Raw genomic sequence first — 19,532 nt, 5'->3', positions numbered from 1 at the left:
TTTCACTTTGGGTAAGCTATCCTAAGTCAGAGTGGAGGATGTAAGCACACAGGGCCTTGAAGTTCTATAAATCCTCAACACAGGGAGTATGGACCAGTAGTTAAAAGACAGACTGGGTTCACATCTCATCTCTGCCCCCTATTTTCTGAGACGTTTGACAAATGATGAAAATGCTTTGTGCCCTGGTTTCCTCATCTGTAAAAACAAAATTATTGGTAGAATTAACTTCATAATATGATCCTACAGAGAAAGGACTTAGCACACTGCCTGGCATGTATCAGATGCTCAATAAATGAAAGCCTCCATCATTTTGTCATTAGATAGCATCCCAGACAGAAATTTATGGAAGGATTCCTTTATGCATAATTCTAGCAAAACAGGCAGCTCTCAAGTGAAACAGCACCCATCCTCTGACTGCCCTCTTTTTGTCAGCTTATCTGTGATCACCGAGCTCTTTGTGTTTATCATCTACAGAGGGTGGTGCCACATCACTTGCAGGGCAGTCTGGATCAGAGCTGACAGGCCAGGAAATCACAGACCCTTCAGAGAGCTCGTCTCTATTCCTTCCTGCACTGTCACCAACTCATCAAAAACTCTGAATGTTTATCTCACAGTTGCCAGACATCCATGTTTGGGATTGTTCTGAATTTTACTGCCTTGTCCTGTTTACAGTCCTTACGGGGCACACAATAGCCCTGTGTTGGTACCAGGTAGAGATATGTCTCCATGATGTGTCCATCTGTTTGGACACCAGGATCTGGTTGATCTCTAGTTCTTGACCCACTGGACATCCTTCAGCCTTGATGTAGCAGGAGGGCTGAAAAAGTGTCAGAGTTGGTGTTGAAGATCTGGATTCTTATCCTGGCTCTTCCACATATGATCTCTGAGCCCCAACACCTTCTTCTGTAAAATGGGGCCATAGCACCAAGCTTACCATGCAGCCATAGTGACTGAATGAAATAGCCTTTGATTAAGTGTCCTGATGCACAATAAATGCAACTTTCCTCTCATCCTTCCAGGATTGGATACCTTTTCTCTTCTCACTTTGGGCTGTGATGAGCATATAAGGCATTGCACAAAGTGAATTCCTCATTAGAATGTATGTTCATAAGGGCAGGGATTTATCTGTTTTATTTATTGCTCATGCCCAAGTTCTAGAACAATGCCTAGGGATAGTGAATGCTCAATTAATATGTGTTGAACAAATTAATTAAAGTGAATTATACAGTCACATTTCCTGCTCTCTCTTTTAGGATGCTTTCAGCTCTGGGCAACACAAAGTGTTCACTTGCTAAACTGGTGAGGATATCTGTTATTTCCTACAACTAGAGCTTTATAAGGAGAGAAGTTCTGTGGCTGGTTAATTTAATTGCTCACTAACATGTGCCTGGCCCAGGTCCTTCTCATTTTTCTGCTCTATCATTTTCACCCTAGCTGATCTCATGGTTATAAATGGCTGCCATGGTGCCAGACATCACATCTAGACAAAGTAACATCCAATAGAAATGGGGAGAGCCTCTCTGATCCTTGAATAAGTTTGCATTCGGAAACTCAGAAACCCTCCAGCTGACTTTTGCTGAAAACCCTCCAGCTGACATTTGCTCACTGGCACACACTAGCACACAGGGCTCAGTTAGGATTTGTCCTGAGTTATCTTGGGGCTTCCCTGGTGGCTCAGTGAAAGAACCCACCTGCCAATGCAGGAGTTTGCTGCCTGGTCAGGGAAGATCCCCTGGAGAAGGAAGCAGCAACCCACTCAGTATTCATGCGTGGAACACCGCATGGACAGAGGAGCCTGGCAGGCTACCGTCCATGGGGTCGCAAAGAGTCGGACACGACTGAAGCCACTGAACAACGACAACAACAACAACAACAACAACAACAGAATATGTGGGAGGGGTAGGTAACTGAACAGAGTCTTGCCTTTCCCAAAAAAGGAATAACAGCGGGCAGTCAGCTGTGTTGGATTTACCTCCTCCTTGGAGTCTTAGGAAAAAAAGAATGATTAAGCAAAAATTAATCAAACAAGTGCATGAGCAACTAAGTGTTTAATGTCATATGCAAATTAAGGGTTGGCACTAAGAATTGAAGAGAGAATTGCATGTTGAGAGTTGGAGGCGTGTAGCCCACCCAGCTGCCTGATTCAAATACAGATATATTCAGGATTGCCAAGTGGCTGTGACAAAGGGGCTGCTCAATGTAAGATGAAGTAGAGCGAGATACATTTCACAGTGTTGCAGCGTCTCACAGACTAGGTTAGACATGCAGATCCGCTGTTACTGTGGCGGTATGTCCTCACCAATGCATCCTCCATTAATTCAAAGTGTGCACTAGCTCAGGCTAGTATCTACTCTGGCATTTTCATGGGAGAAATGGTTCACAAAGAAATCAAATAGTCCAAGGAATATACTCCTTGGAATGTGTTAACGAATTATTTTTAGGGGACTTCCTTGGGAGTCTAATGGTTAAGACTTTGCCTTCCAATACAAAGTTTTGATACCTAGTTGGAAAGCTAAGATCCCACATGTCTCACAGCCAAAAAACCAGAACATAAGCAATAAAAGCAATATTGTAACAAATTCAATAAAGACTTTAAAAATGGTCCACATCAAAAGAAAAAAAATCTTAAAAAATTATTTTTAGTACTTTGGCATATAAAACCTCATATACAAATAGTATTTATTTGCTTATTTAAGCAGGTCCTTGGAACATTCCAATCCCAAAGAATGGAAATGCTAAAGGATGCTCAAACTACCACACAATTGTACTCATCTCACACGCTAGCAAAGTAATGCTCAAAATTCTCTAAGCCAGGCTTCAGCAATATGTGAACCGTGAACTTCCAGATGTTCAAGCTGGTTTTAGAAAAGGCACAGGAACCAGAGATCAAATTGCCAACATTCGCTGGATCATGGAAAAAGCAAGAGTGTTCCAGAAAAACATCTATTTCTGCTTTATTGGCTATGCCAAAGCCTTTGACTGTGTGGATCACAATAAACTGTGGAAAATTGTGAAAGAGATGGGAATACCAGACCACCTGACCTGCCTCTTGAGAAACCTGTATGCAAGTCAGGAAGCAACAGTTAGAACTGGACATGGAACAACAGACTGGTTCCAGATGGGGAAAGGAGTACGTCAAGGCTGTATATTGTCAACCCTGCTTATTTAACTAATATGCAGAGTACACCATGAGAAACACTGGGCTGGAGGAAGCACAAGCTGGAATCAAGATTGCTGGGAGGAATATCAGTAACCTCAGATATGCAGAAGACACCACCCTTATGGCAGAAAGTGAAGAACTGAAGAGCCTCTTGATGAAAGTGAAAGAGGAGAGTGAAAAAGTTGGCTTAAAACTGAACATTCAGAAAATGAAGATAATGGCATCTGGTCCCATCACTTCATGGGAAATAGATGGGGAAGCAGTGGAAACAGTGGCTGACTTTATTTTTTGGGGGGCTCCAAAATCCCTGCAGATGGTGACCGCAGCCATGAAATTAAAAGATGCTTCCTCCTTGGAAAGAAAGTTATGACCAACCTAGACAGCATATTAAAAAGCAGAGATATTACTTTGCCAATGAAGGTCCATCTAGTCAAGGCTATGGTTTTTCCAGTGGTCATGTATGGATGTGAGAGTTGGGCTGTGAAGAAAGCTCTAGAGCCGAAGAATTGATGCTTTTGAACTGTGATGTTGGAGAAGCCTCTTGAGAGTCCCTTGGACTGCAAGGAGATCCAACCAGTCCATCCTAAAGGAGACCAGTTCTGAGTGTTCATTGGTAGGACTGATGCTAAAGCTGAAACTCCAATACTTTGGCTACCTGATTTGAAGAGCTGACTCATTTGAAGAGACCCTGATGCTGGGAAAGATTGAAGGCAGAAGGAGAAGGGGACGACAGAGGATGAGATGGTTGGATGGCATCACCAACTCAATGGATGTGAGTTTGGGTAAACTTCAGGAGTTGGTGATGGACAGTGAGGCCTGGCGTGCTGCAGTCCTTGGGGTTGTGAAGAGTCAGACACAACTGAGCAACTGAACTGGAACCTAGACGTGAATCATTTAATGGCTTGTGGTTAAGAGCACTATATGCATTTGGAATTAATCAAACCAGTACATTCTAAAATATTCTGTAATGCAAATTCCCTTAATTCGGCTATTGCCCTCCCTGCAGTTAGGTTGGATTATTGGGATTTTCTTGGGTCCTCCACCCTGAAGTATTTACTGGTAATCAGATCACAAGAAGTCAGCTCTTGCTTCTGGTGCTGCTACTGTGGAGTTGCTGAGGATCAGTTGTGGACCCACATTCGGTGGAAGCTGGAGAGGGCCTACAAGTCAAGTGTAAAAAGCCTGGGCAGCCACATTGCCTGTGTTCAAATCCTAGTTTGGTGACTTGTTATCTGTGGGATTTTGGATGATTATACTGTCTCTCCATGCCTCAGTTTCCCCTGTTGTAAAGAGGAAAAAATGATAGTCCTTATCCTATAATGTTGTTGTAATGTAGATTTGAGTTAGCATATATAAAGCTTTATAATGGTGCCTGGCTTTCAGTAGGAAGGAAAATGTTTGGATTTTATTGTATGTGTGCTCAGTTGCTCAGTCGTGTCTGACTCTTTGAGATCCAGTGAATTGTAACCCAACAGGCTCCTCTGTCTGTGGGGTTTTTTTCAGGCATGAATTCTGGAGTGGGTTGCCGTTTCCTTCTGCAGGCTAGCTTCCCAACCCAGGGATTGAATCCACGTCTCCTGAGTCTCCTGCGTTGGCAGACAGATTCTTTACCACTGAGCTACCTGGGAAGCCCTTGCTATTTATTTTCACATATGAAATATATTAATTCAATAAGCATGGGGTGAATAATATTATTACGATGTAAAGGACAATGTTGGATGAATTACAAGACATTTTCTTTCACTGACCTTGAGATGCAACTTCTCCTCAGTGCATGGGCAAATGTTGTCCAGCATATTATGGCTTGGTAAATGTTTCTGTGAGTTGAAACAAATTTTGATAAAATTACTCAATTCCCTTCCCACCACCTACAAGCAATCTGCAATGATTTTATGCCAGTGTATACTGATGGGCATTCACACTTGCCTCCCACTGAGGCAAGTCTACTGAGTTAAACACAGTAGACATTGAATATACACTTACAGCACTGAACTAATGAAAATTTTGTTTAGGTTTGAACCTAGCTGACTTACTTTTATTATCTGTTTAGAAGTCATAATTTCTTTGTTATGAGAGCAAGTAAAAAATGCATTGAATAGAAACCTGTTTGAACATTTTAAGGTAAAATTCCTCTGCTTAAATTGTCCTTTAACCTTTAAAGGGGTTAGGATGTGTCTGAATTTGCTAATGAATCAAGTCATCCTCTCAATTTGAGTTCTTGGATCTGGTATTTCAACACCCCGTTAAGGCTGTTGATCTAATGTGGGTTTGTGAGTCACAGGTTGAATGATCTCCATATAGTTCTGATTGGCTTGACACTTATAGGTAGTGGAAAGATGCTTTATCTTGTGTATTCAAGCTGGTAAAGGGAAAGAATTTGACTTCTGGTCAGTTCCTGGAATTCTTTCTACCCATCCATGCAGCAGGGAATTGTCTCATCTTAAGTTCTGGCTTAGTCTGCAATAGGAAGTTAGTCACATACAACACTATTTGTGTATTCCTACACTGAAATATCTGGGAAAAGCCAGGAGCGCAGAGTCTTAGGAAGACATTGAGCTAGAAGCTCATTTCCAGCTCAACACGGACCTCGCCCTCTGGCTATCTATGAATCAACCCTTTTATTGGTCCTTTCCAGGGTGAATTTGAAACCAGGATGGCCTCAGAATCCTGCCTCCCAAGTTATAGCTGCCTCCAGGTTCTGATCTTATCTTGCTGTCTGCTGTAGGCCTTCTGTTGTAGATGCTTTCCTATGGCGCTTATCACAAAGTTAGTTGTCCTTTGTGTTTCTTTTCCTGAATGTTTGCAGGAATGAGTCACATATCTCTTGTAATATATGAGCAGCTTGGAGGAAAATGCTGTTATTTTAAGAGCCAGCCAGGAATTCCTTTTAGGGAGGAGACTGTCTGCCACCTTAATAGAAGTATTTGGCTATGAAGATAAGGTCCCCAGGAGATAGTCTGAACAGTCTGGAGCTAGGCTAAGAGATAGCAAATTGCTCTGTGGAATAAGTTTACAGGAATTTGGGAATGGGGGCAAGCAAAGGAGAAAGAAGAGAAGAGAGGGATGAAGTAAGGCAGAACGCGAGGTGGCGGCAAATGATGGGACCTGATGAGACACTTTTAAGGAAACAAAGTCTCCTCCACATAGATACTTTACTGGAGTGGTGTTTTGGCACAAATTAAGTAAAAGGGACTACCTTCAAATTCTTGGTTGGTATGGGCAGCTATAAAAGATGAGAGACAGTGAGATCAAGAACTCATCCCAAAGAAGTCACTGGGGAGAGAGAAGTGACTATGAGAACACAAACCCTTGGGAATTCTCAGAAATCTAGGGAAGAATATTGAACTTGCCACAAGATTAGGGTTGGAGACTTGAGTAAGTTTTTATTTCAATCTCAAAGGAGATTAATAGTAGGCTTCCCTGGTGGCTCAGATGGTGAAGACTCTCCTGCAATGCAGGATCCCTGGGTCGGGAAGATCCCCTGGAGAAGGAAATGGCAACCCACTCCAGTAATCTTGCCTGGAGAATTCCATAAACAGAGGAGCCTGGCAGGCTATAGTCCATGGGGTTGCAAAGAGTCAGGCATGACTGAGCAACTATCACTCACACTCAAAGGAGGGAAGGACCTCAGCTGACAGTCTTGTTACATCCATCTGTACCAGGGATAAAAAGTGTTTTAGAGGTAAAGAATATTTTGGAATACTGCTACAGAGATGAATAAACCTTAAAGTAAATGATATGACTTATGTGTCTCATAAAAAGAAAAGCTTATCAGTAGCATTTTTAAAAGTTATTTTAAAGGGTTTGTTTATTCTAATGGATAGAGATTGTCTTTGGATAATATAAATATTCCAATGATTTAATGGAGTTATCTGAAGCCATGTAGACATTAATTAGAGTTCTATAATTAGAATTATAGTTATAGAAGCTTCCTACTGCAAAATAGAAGGCAATATGTTAATATTTCAGGTTTACAGTACCTGATGCATTTTCATATACTATGGCTCTAATAATTCTTTCTAAATAACCACTGTGATAGATATTTAATAGTTCTTTAATTAATGTTGGAGTAAAACCCATTTATATCTGTGCTTATCCCAGGCCTCCTTCTCTCACAAGTGAACAGTCTGTCTGCTTCCTGTGTGCAGAGCCACCCAAACTGAGGATGACACAGAATCCAATCAGAAAAGCAGCATAAAGATGAAAGGTCTTACCAATGAGAAGTGAACTTGCTAAAGTACACCTTTCAATGAATTTGGACAAAACTGAAAAATGTTGTTGATATCAGATCCTTAGGCTGATTACTGAAGCGTTCGATTTTTCAGTATGTCAATTCATCACTGTCCACCTGGTTATATTTAACACTTTCTCCTGTTTTCCAGCATGTCTGCTGAGATAGGCAATCGCTGTCACATGATATCTGCCTCTCAGGAAGGTCAGTAGACCATTTGGGAGGCCGCGGTTTCTGTCCCCCTTCTGCCTCGGTTCTTTCTCACGTAGTGCTGACAGCAGATGGAGCCTCACTGTCTTGCAGGATCTAAAATATTAATAAGATCAGGGCTTTTATCCTTCACACAGTTGAGCCTTTCCGTTTAGAGGCTCTGCAAAATGTCGAATCTGCTAATTTATAACACTGGCCCTCCAGGAAGACCTGCTACCACTTACAGGTACCCAAACATCATTTCGAACCAGTGTCCTTCCTTTTCACTTCTTGGAAATGCTGGTTCACATTTGAAATCGCTCACATCTTTCAGAGACACTTGGATGAGTTTAATTCCATTTTGAGATGAGAGGTCTTGGGGTGTGTTTTAATAAATATTTGATGGGAATACTAGCCATGGGGTTGTGTTCATTTACAAAATTAGAGATGGCATCTCTGAGGCAAGCTTGACTTTGTGGAAGAAGCGATGTTTATAAATGCACTCGGTGTTTTCATGCCTGGCGTTCCCTCTACTTTTTAGAATACTGTAGTTATCTATGGTTTCATTTTTAGAAGCAGTGATTAAATTGCAGAGCACTGCTGTGTGATACAAGTTTAACCATTGTCTATTCAATAGACTTTTCTTTTTTTCACTGAAAGTAAAATTTACTTTTCTGCAAAAAATATGCATATCATATGGTGTGCAATTTAGATCGTTTTAAAGGACAGTAAAGACATTAGTTTAGATATCCCATCCCAGTTGGACAATGAGCATCAATTTGGTTAATTAAGAATCTCAGGCTCTGCAAATTTATGGTACAATTACAATTTACTTCGTATGGAAGAGGGTCTTTACCCCATGCCACCATTAGCAAAATGTCCACTTTTATTATTTGCTGACTATTTCAAAAGCAGATGAATTTTAGAGGAAGAGTTAACATTTCTTTTTTTTTTTTGCATTGAAATTTCTCACTGAATGTCAGTTGTTTGTCAGCAGAACGCAACTATGAAGGCTTTTGACTTAAATCTTTTTCCTCTTTTTTCTTTCTTTTTTTTTTTCTTAAAGAAAAAGCCAATTCATCAGGTAGGAAAGGACTGCCTTTTGCAGTCTCAGGTCCTGCCAGAGACAAATGACCGTAAAAATTTAAAATCAATCATTAACAGATTAGCTGTTGGTCCAAAGTAAATAGCAATCAGCTTATTAGGCATCAGGCAGAGTGAGATAAAGGGGAAGAGTTATTGAAAATGAGGATGTTGTCTGGGGCTCTGCTGTAGGGTCGCACGCAAGGAAGCTGTCTCTTTGTGACTATAATTACAAATGAAAAACAAGGTAGCCAGCTGAACAAGTTGAGCCCCTGGTTGTGTTGAACATAGTACTGCAGTTTTCTCGTCTATGTCATGGCTTTGTTCCCCTTGGTTAGCACGGGACTTGGGTGCAGTCCCAGTTGTTCTCTTTGCCTTCTAAGCAAGATCTGTCAGCTGCTGTTTAGTTGACTCTGCAAAGCAGCCCAGAAATTATGCCGGAGGCACCTTCGTTTCAGGAACTGGACCTTTTTTACCCCTTTGCACACTTAGTTCAAATCTCATTACTGGTTAAGTAGAGATTTGAAAGTGAAGGGGTGGTTCATTAGCTGCTTCCCTCTAATTCCAGGTGTGATCTGCTGTTCAGCACGTGCCATAGCAGTGGTTGCAACAAGATCTACCAATGGACGCTGAAATCAGCACTGAAGGTTTGAAGAGAAACAGATATTTGTACAACTTCAAAGTAGCTTTCTCAATATATTTATTAACTGTAAAGGAGAAATAGTAACTTTACAGTGGTGAAACCCATCAGATACCCTCTTAACCAAGTGATCAAGGTTAAGGTTACTATCACTAGTAATAAGACAGTTTCTCCCCTGCCCGGCCCCCCGTGCTACACTGAGAAGGACACACCATCACCATATTCTTACTAAAAATGCATAACCTCACTCCAGTGATGCAAAAACATCAGACAGACAAACCCATTCTGAAAAATAACTGCCCAGTAATCTTTAAGAGTGTCAAGGACATGAATGCCAAGGAAGACTAAAGAACTATCATGAATTTGAAGGGACTAAGGAGACAAAGGATTGTGGGAGTCTGTGTTGGATTCTGGAACAGAGAAAGGACATTAGGAGAAAAACTGGTGAAATCCAAATAAATGATAGCATTAGAGGAAGCTGTGAGAAGAGATTATAGGAATCATTTATACTACTTTTGCAGCTTTTTGTAAGTCTAAAGTTATTCCAAAGTAACAAATTATATTTAAAGAAAAGGAAGGATGCACTGAAAGGAAAAATAATTGCTTGAGTTCCAGAAACTTCCACTGCAGAGCACAACTTGTAGTCTGGGCCAGTTTTAGCTTTTGCTCATAGTTGTGCTTTATTTTGGCCAAAGCTGGAGTAAATCATTGCTTTCAATGACAGAAAAGTAAAACAACATTCTTCAGGTAGGGCCCTTCTTTACAGTTCTTCTCGTGAATAATACAGTAAGGTTATGGTGTTATCAACAGGTTCAGTTACCAAGGGAGGCAGGGACAATCCCAGTGTGTGGAATGTTGGATTCTGCAATTTGTGTGCCTTGGGTTACCAGTTTGTGTGAATTATATTATGTCACTTATTCTCCTGGATCTGCAGGCTGACTGGATTGGCTCTGCTTCGTCCTGTGAATCTGGGTCTGGCCTGACTTGGACCAAGGGGCTCACTGGGACAGTGTTTTCTCCAGATGATGGCAGGAGTACAAGAAGGCAAGCCCCACCGCACAAGCACATTTTAAGCTTCAGCCTATGTCTCCTTTTGGTTAAAGATGTTTACTTGGCCTGCCCAAAGTTGAGGGGTAGGGAAGCACACTCTTCCCATGGAGGTTGGGGGGATAAAGTGCATATTTCTGATGAAAAATCTAATCAATCATAAGGACCTTAAGTAACTAGTCAGATTGTAATATCTTTGAGGTCTGAGCCCATGCCCGGTACTGCATCTATATCCTCCCTGACAAGAAATATGAATTTAAGCACACAGTAGGAAATAAAAAAATTCATGATAAGTTTCAAAATTTAAATCAGAAAATAAGTCCTTTGTGCTTTTCCTAAATTAAACAACAAAAGCTTAGAGAGAAAATAAAAAAGAGCAGGAAGAACTCACATCAATGTGGATTATAAAAAATTTTTTTTTGAAGAATGAGTAGCTTTAAATTAGAAAGAAAATTAGTATTTTGTTGAGGAAGAAGGCATTATTCACAAAGAAAAAGTTATTCTAGATTTATTTTTGGCAGATGATGAAATAACAGTAACAATTCCAAACTCTTATCTAAATGTAGTAATAGCTGCTATTTCCCCAGTATTTTATAGATGAGTGAAGGCATACATGATTTGTCTTCTTCCGTTTTATAGAAGGATAAGAAATTGAGGGTTAGAGCATGTGTATGCTTTGCCCAGCGTCACCAGCTGCTAAATGACATAGCAGGCATAAGTTGTCTTCTGGCTTCAAGTCCAGGGTTCTTCTTACCACCTGCATTACAAATTTCTACCTGGTGAGAACGAATCCTTTCCTTCACTTCCTGGGGCTTTTGTAGAAGATCTATCACTCTGAAGATGAATTGAACTATCAGGTAAACATTTAAGGAAAGGAGAAGAACCAAGTTGGAATGTAAGTGAATTCTGGTGTTGGTGGCTGCCTGGCATTATAACTGATGACATAATTATTTCCTGGGACATGGAGCACCAATCACAGAGTAGATGTAATAGACAGAGGTTCTTAGGTATTTACAAGTATGGATAAAGTGACTGCCCTTCATTAATAAAGGCAGGTGCTGGAGTCTGCATTCCACTGTTAGTTGGGATGGTATTCGGGTAGTAAGTTTCTAGACAAGTCAACATTTAGGTTCCCCGTTAACCCCTGCGACCTGCCTTTTCAGCCTGTGCGCCTCCAGCTCTAAGATCCAGTTCAAAAGGCACCTTTTTCAGGAAGTGACCCTGTTCTCCTGGTGGGAAGCGGGCACCCCTGTTTCTAAACCCCCAAGCACTCTTTCTTTGCCTACACTTCCCTTTAGCAACCATCGTGTAGTCATGTACCACCTTTATAAGATTAATTGTTTGTTTCTCCTTTATGACTGCGAAATCTTACAAGAAAGTTGATCAGATCCTAACATAGAGCCCAGCACATGGCGATTCTCCCTGTAAACAGGACTTGGGAAGATGACCAGATGAATAGGTCTAGTCTTTCCTAGCCTGCTAGTTGGAGAGGTTTTTGATGCATCTTTGAATCCACCACAGCTCTGTACTTAGTGCCTTACATACAGCAGATGCTTGGTATGTTTTTGTTGAAAGGAAAACATTTGTGTAAATGAACAAAGGAAAAAATAATAGATGAATAAAAAAGTGATCCAAGTAAATCTCTGGATACTGAGGTGGAAGATCAGGAGGAACACACATCAAGTCAAATATCAGAGTTCCTTAAAAAAGATGAATAATATTTGAAACAAATGTGTGATGCTCTAGATGTCAGAAGAAATCTCTTGAAATTTCTGATCTTATTCAAAGTATAGGAACAAGAAATGTGAATGCCACTCTCCCCCCAGTGATGGTAATGCTAAGTGCAGTACACCAATATTCCACAGTCTGGGCTGTTTTTAGAGTAAAACATACTGAAATCTTCTAGCACCATAATATTTGTGTTATTTAAATATGGCATTTAAAAATGAGTTTTGCACATGGTGTTAAGACTTCATCCAGGCTCACGCCCCTTCCCTGCTGGATGCTTTTCTAGGGCAGCCTATTGTTGTACTTCCCATTCCCTGGGTTGATAGTGCATCTGCTGTCTGGGTCATTTTTACCCTCCAGAGCCAGTCACAGTGCCTGATTCCTGATTGAAGCTGGGAGACAAAGCACCTGAGGGTTGACCCTGGTTCTCTCTGAGGTAGAACAGAGGGGTTGCGGGCTGTTGTGCAGTTGTTGAGTTGTGTCCAGCTCTTTGTGACTCCAAATGCTAATATCTTGGAATTTATTCCACCTGATGTATTTTGTAATATTTTAATGCAAAAATTCATATTATCATTGCAGTCACTACTCTTCTCTTAGAATATGGAAAATAATTTCACCCAGATTATGCTTTTTCCTCTGTCCAAAAACTTCCCTATGCTAGTAATTAAGAACATCCAATGGAAGAGGAAAATTAACCAAATTGAGGGTTACACTTATTAAGTACTTGAAAAGGTCCTGTAATTATATCTTAAGACTCACTAATGTAGAAATAGGATTTTAAAGACACTGGGTGTTGTGCAGTTTCCCGTGGATACTTACTGATTTCAGTAGTTGCACCAAATGTGGAAATGATGTCACCCTGGGAATCCTGTTCCTTCTCTTGTGAAAGACTTCCCCCCGGTGGTCAGCACACCTGCATTTCTTCTACAGTGTGCCGGTATTAAAGCAGCTTTGTCCAGTACAACTCTAAGATGATAGAAGTGTTCTGTGTCTGCTCTGACCACTAGGGCGGCCACTGGCCATGTGTGGCCGCTGTGTTCTTGAGATGAGGAACTGAATTTTAAATCTTATTTAAAATTAATTAATGTGTGCATAGCCATATGTGCCTAGTACCTACAGCATAGGACAAGTCAGATTGAGAGCCGCGTGGCCTCTGTCACCCTTGGCCTGAGAAACAGCCAGAGAGAAGGGGTCAGCTTCTACTCCCGTCGTATCAGGCAGCCTGGGGAATCCTCGAGCTTTGAAGGCTACTTCCCTCCACTGCTTGAGGCTTCCCCACCAGCTCAGAGGACTGGGTAAGAGCAAGAAGGAAGAGCCAGGGTTTGGTCTACCTGTTTATGCATTTAGTCTCTTTAGTCCAACTTTTTATTTAAAGACTATTGGGCTTACCAGGTGGTGCTAGTGGTAAATAACCTGCCTGCCTATGCAGGAGACTTGAGAGATGGGAGCTAGATCCCTGGGTCGGGAGGATCCCCCGAAGGAGGGCATGTCAGCTCACTCCAGTATTCTTGCCTGGGAAACCCCGTGGAAAAGGAACCTGGTAAGCTATAGTCCTTAGAGTCGCAAAAGAGTCGGACACGATTGAGGCAACTTTGCATGCGTGCACGCTGAGTGTCAGTAACAAGCTGAGATCATAACAGCCCCATCTATGCTGTTTTTAAAGTTATTGTTTACAGCTTCTTTAATTCTCTGTGAAGGAGATGAGTCTGCAGAGCGTCTTTTTTGAAGGAACTATTATTAAGCAGAGAGTCCCTGTAAATGACTGTTATCCAAATGACATCCTTTCCACCACGCAGCCCTTACCCGCTACTGCTCACACACACAGTTTTCTTGGGAGACCCCCTCCCTCCCTTTTTGGTGAGTTGCCACCACTTTGTTCTACGGGGTCGAGACATGCTCACTCTCTTATTGTAACTAGTGCCATTGCTGCCTGAACTTTACTGATATTCTGAAGCAGAACAACTGCTTACTCCTCTCCTAAAGGTTCCTGCTAATGAGGCCCACACAGGTGGCAAGGTGTGGGCATGAAGAAATAAGCCCACTAAATAAAAATTCTGTGAAGCGGTGAAGCTGGGAGAAAAGGCATACTTTTTCTTGATGAGGGTAGGGGTGCCTTGGAGCCTCTCATAGAAGCTTTATTCTGATGCATGAAGCTAGAAATTAGGGTGAAAAGCAAGGAGAATTTGCTTTAGAGCAGCTGGTTTACATTGTGCTGCTTCCAGGCCCCTTAGCAGAATGCCAGCCGTTTCCCCGGAAGCACAGCGGCATCATTTCATTGTCCTTCTGCTCAGGGAGAACAACCAACAGCCCTCCTGCCCTCAACTTCAGGTGCCACACACATCCCAGCTTTAACTTGCTAGCAGCCCGGGCACCATAACATCCAGAAAGACCACATTGCAGTCATCACTCGTTTAGGGGCAGGGGGTGGTGGTAATTACCAGCACATGATTATTTTATTCTGTCTGAATTATTTACAATGGAAGGAAGCAGTTGAGGGGAGGGAAAGTTAGGGAGTGTGTTCAACCCCACTTGCATTGATTCCACCCAGAGCAAGAAGAGCAAACCTATTAAGAAGAAAAATTGCTTCCTTTCCTTCCTTTCTTTCCTCTCCCATCCCCGAGTCTTAGAAACAAATACGTGATGCCAAGAGGAGCCCTGGGTGGCTGCGGGGAGGGGCCCTCGGTGGGGGTTGGTGGCGCTTGTCCGTGACTTTGTGCCCTTACTGCAGGTGGACCACTGGCTCCAGCTTCCAGTGTTCCCTCCTCTCTCCCCAGCTCTGAGCTTGCATGTGGTGCCTAACGAACACTGCAGATGGATTTCAATCCCACTTAGAAGACGTTCAGTTATGGAACTTGTAATCAGGAGAGTTGGGCTTTAATCCCAAAGGTGCCGTTCTCCTCATTGTTTTTTAAATATAAGATTTATAACTCTCCTACCTCCAAAAGAACTTGCAGATGGTTTATAGAGGTAGTGTCTGAAGGCACCTTTGGGGATCAACAGAACAGAAGCCCCCTGAAGGAAGCAGAGTGACTGGCACAGTTAGGTGGTAGGAGTGTGGTGGTTTGTGCCTCCATTTCCTCTTTACCAAACAGGGAAAGCAAACTCACCTCCTGCCTGTGAGGCGATGGGCAGAGCAATGTTTGTAAGATGAGGTGTCCATGTCATTTTGGGATAATATTGCATTCTTCTATTAAGAAAATAAAAATGTCAATAGAGGCAGAGTACCTTCCTAACCAGACCCTACTGCACATCCCTACCCTGGTTCTCTGAAAGACTGGGGGCAAGAAGAGAAGGGGGTGATGGAGGATAAGATGGTTGGATGGCATCACTGACTCAATGGACATGAGCTTGAGCAAACTCAGGGAGATAGTCAAGGACAGGAAAGCCTGGCGTGCTACAGTTCTTGGGGTTGCACAAGGAATTGGACTTGACTTAGAGATTGAACAACAACAGAAAAATACCTGCAGCAGAGTTCCCCAGTGCACTGAAGAGGAGAAACTGGGGCTGGCTTAAATTTGTGCTGCCATGAGTTTGTGGGGCTTCCCAGGTGGCACTAGTGGTAAAGGACCTGCCTGCCAATGCAAGAGATGTAAGAGACTCTGGTTCGATCCCTGGATTGGGAAGATCTCCTGGAGAAGGAAATGGCAATGCATTCCAGTATTCTTGCCTAGAAAATCCCATCGACAGAGAAGCCTGGGGGTTGCAGTCCATAGGGTCACAAAGAGTCAGACACGACTGGAGCAACTTAGCACATGCACACAAGTGTGTGTGGAGCCCCACAGGAGAGAAACAGGGCGGGACACTAGCAAGGTGGTGGTTTTATTTTTTCTTCGTGGAAGAGCTTTTGAATACAATGTTAAAATACTTACAAATTTTATAATCTATGTGAGTTATAAAACTTTGCAGTAAAATGTCTACATACCTCTCACCCAAATTAAAATACATTATTACTACCATGGAGACTCCAAGAACACCCCTCTTACTACCAAAGGTAAACCACTATCATGATTTCATGCGTATCATTCTCCTGCTGTTTAAAGACAAATTTTCCAATGTTTGAACCCTATGTAAATGGAATCATACAGATATATTCTTCTATGACTAACTTTTTTCACTCAATATTATATTTGTGAGATTTGTCCAAGTTGATACATGTAGCATAATTTACTCATACTCACAACTGTTTGTTATTCTGTTATAGTAATACTCTAGGCTTATGTATCCATCCTCTTGTTGATGGCCATCTGAATGTCTCCTTTTTTTTGTTATTACAACCATGTGGCTGTGAATATTCTAATCCAATCTAGTCTCTTGGTGCACAGATCTAAGAATTTCCTCATTGTATATGCCTGAGAGTAGCTTTGCTGGCTTATAGAGAATGAGCATCTTTAGCTGTATTAGATCATGTCAAGATCTTGGTGGTTGTCCAAGCTATACTCCCAACAACAAAGTTTAAGAAGGAACCCAAGAATTCCAATCAGCTATGAGCTGATTTAGCTACTCTCAAGTATCTGGAGTTAAGAGAAAGGGAGACTGCATGGCTAAAAGGAATCCACAGATGATGGTGATGATGATGACGTGACGAGGACAACAAACCCAAATATAGCGCTTGCTATATGCCAGGCACTGTTCTGAACACTTCAAACACATGGACTCGTTCCATCTTTATGATTACTCTGAGAGGTATATATGGTTATCCTCACCTGTAGGTAAAGAATCTGAGGCAGAGAGAGGTGAGTAACTTGCCCACATCATTATGGTTGGTAAATGTGGGATCTGGAATTTGAGATGTTGCTCTAAACCCCATGCCTCATTTCAACTGTTAACCTGTGAGTTCATGCTAAATGAGACAATAAGAAGGGCAAGCTCATGATTGGTTGGCTACCCTGCCATTGGTAAAGGGTGGGACTTAGCTTTCCAACCATACTATCATACACCCCCTTTCACAGTTAAGAAGCAAGAGAAAAGCATTTTCCCCCACTTGGGTAGCATGGAATTTGTATGATTTCTGGCCAAATATGTAATTAAAAATGTGAGAAGGAGTTCTTAAGCTAAAACACCCCAAATCTTGACCTAACACAGCCTCCTTGAAGTTGATTCTGTGGTTATTGGCATTTGACTAGACAAGAAGAGAAATAACTGTTCCTCCCGGCCCATCCTCAGGGACCTTAATGCTGGGTACCATAATTTGTGTGGCAAAGCAAAGTGGGGGATATTGACTATTTCAAAGACTGATCAAAATGGCTAAAATATGACATAATCATACTGTCACGAGGCATTGCTAATTTTTGTCATGAAAACATCAGCAGAAATGAAGAACCATACATAAATTCATAGCTCAAAATCAATAAAGCTATTTTTTTTTGGTCCAAATTATTCAGGTTAGTCTTTTACATGGTATCTTCAGTCCTCAAATTTCTACTGCCCTTTGTCTGTACACAGACATTTGTACAGGGTAGAAAAGTGGTGTTACTAAAATGTAATCCATGGTATCTTTCTTTATGATGTCTTTAATAGTAAACACATTTTTCAAAGATGATTAATTGCAATGTTCTCAAGACAGTAATTTCTTCTTTTGTTTATTTGTTTAAAACAGGGATGTTCACGTGAAAACCCAATGCAAGGTCCAAATCATTAAGCTCTTCCTAAGTTAAAGTAGGTATATTTCACATTGAAATATGTCATTTTAATGGCAAAAGGAAATTTTGAAATATGTCATTTTAATGTCAAAAGGAAAAAAAAAAGAATGTCTTCAAAGATTTGGCCTATAGAGTAAATTTCAAAACGGGAAACAACACTAGTCCTGTAATGAGATGTAAATCACAACACTGACATTTATCTTCTCTTGGTGAGTTCAATTCCCTGTAGCAGCATAGAGAGGAAAAGAAAATATTGGAACTGAGAGTAATAAAATGAATACAGCAGGCTCCTCGTGTATGAATGACACTTTCTTCACATAATGAGAGTAACTGGCAGGCATCTCTAGGACACATTCCCCTTCTCTGAAAATATTCCAGGCTTTCTGACTCTTCTCAGTTTACTATCTTGAATCTCACTGGTGGGAGGATCACTAGGCTATGGGGCAAACCCCTTAATAAAGCAGATGTCTTGAGTGTGAAGAAGCGGTGGGCTGTTCGTATGTGAATGCAAATTGAATTGATCAGATGGTCTTCCTTTTGGCAGCCAGCTGAGAGGTTCTACATGCAGGTGTTCCAAGTTCTAAATCTGGGGACCAACATGATTGGGAGGAGGGAAACGAGGCATGAGTGAGGCACAGAGGTGAGGGGTTTAGGCAACCATGAAGATGCAGAGCATGTACATTGTCGAAAGTGGGTGAAGAAAGTGAGCTGGAAAGACACACTCAGTTTACTTAAAAACTGTGCCTGCATCTTGTACATACTTGATTCTAGCTACTGTTGTTATTCCTCTTGGCATTAAATCAGTTTTGGTGAGCCAAGATGTTAGGCTACAACTAAAGTTTTGTTTTTATGGGAAAATGTGTTCAGAATATAGTGGATTGAATGACTGGCTCTGGTGCTTCACCCTCTTGTTTTAGCCTCTTGTAGGCAAAGTGCACTTTCCTACTCCTTAACTTTAGGCTTACCTATAAAACTTGTTTTCTCCAGCCATGTAGGCAAAAGTATGCCAGATCTAACCCTAGGGCTTAAGAGGCTTTGTCTTTTCCTGCTTACCTCCTTGTGCCTTTCTGCACTTCTGGTCTCTGTGAGATGAACTTTCTGTAGATAACTGCTTACCCCTTTAGCTGACCTGCAACTTGAAGCATAACCAATGTAATTTAGCTGACCTCCAGCTGGCCTGTAGATATGTGAGAATAAATGATAATTTTTTTAGGTCAGTGAGTTCTGAGATGGTTTGTTACACAGCATCTTTTTGACAGTAGCTCACTTATACAGACAGAGAAGGCAATGGCACCCCACTCCAGTACTCTTGCCTGGAAAACCCCATGGATGGAGGAGCCTGGTAGGCTGCAGTCCATGGGGTCGCTAAGTCGGACACGACTGAGCAACTTCACTTTCACTTTTCACTTTCATGCATTGGAGAAGGAAATGGCAACCCATTCCAGTGTTCTTGCCTGGAGAATCCCAGGGATGGGGGAGCCTGGTGGGCTGCAGTCCATGGGGTTGCACAGAGTCGGACACAACTGAAGCGACTTAGCAGCAGCAGCAGCAGCAACTTATACAGAGGTTTTTTTTTTTTTTAAGAGCCATCTTACAAGTGAATTCTTGAAATATAACTCATTAGGAAAATTGGGGTTTTTCTGCATTGCAGTAAGATCATTGTTCTCCTTTAAATGATAATTTTATCTGTTTTTATTTAGTTGTAGCCCAGTGACAGAACAAGAGCACAATTTCTTACCTGATGAGACAAAGATTAACCGAGAGCATGCCTTACTTCTAACAGATAACCAATAACAGCCACTGGATATAGCAGTG

General features: G+C 41.6%; 2 long non-coding RNA genes across 3 annotated transcripts in view; both read left to right on the top strand.

Annotated features, from left to right (window-relative positions):
* Positions 1-4,080: 4,080 nt before the first annotated feature.
* Positions 4,081-10,618, top strand: LOC129658577 (uncharacterized). Its single transcript, XR_008717421.1, has 5 exons — positions 4,081-4,333; positions 7,262-7,367; positions 7,543-7,595; positions 9,232-9,310; positions 10,238-10,618. It is a non-coding gene; the product is annotated as an uncharacterized LOC129658577 (long non-coding RNA).
* A 7,611-nt stretch (positions 10,619-18,229) lies between these two features.
* LOC129659319 (uncharacterized) overlaps positions 18,230-19,532 on the top strand; it is a 40,231-nt gene continuing 38,928 nt past the window's right edge. The window contains exon 1 of one of the 2 annotated variants that reach the window (XR_008717967.1): positions 18,230-18,357. This is a non-coding gene — a long non-coding RNA (uncharacterized LOC129659319). The other variant, XR_008717966.1, reaches the window with a different exon arrangement.

This window comes from Bubalus kerabau, chromosome 8, assembly GCF_029407905.1.
Source record: "Bubalus kerabau isolate K-KA32 ecotype Philippines breed swamp buffalo chromosome 8, PCC_UOA_SB_1v2, whole genome shotgun sequence".
NCBI lineage: Eukaryota > Metazoa > Chordata > Mammalia > Artiodactyla > Bovidae > Bubalus > Bubalus kerabau.
The sequence above is the reverse complement of the archived record's forward strand: the minus strand, read 5'-3'. Positions and strand labels throughout refer to the sequence as shown.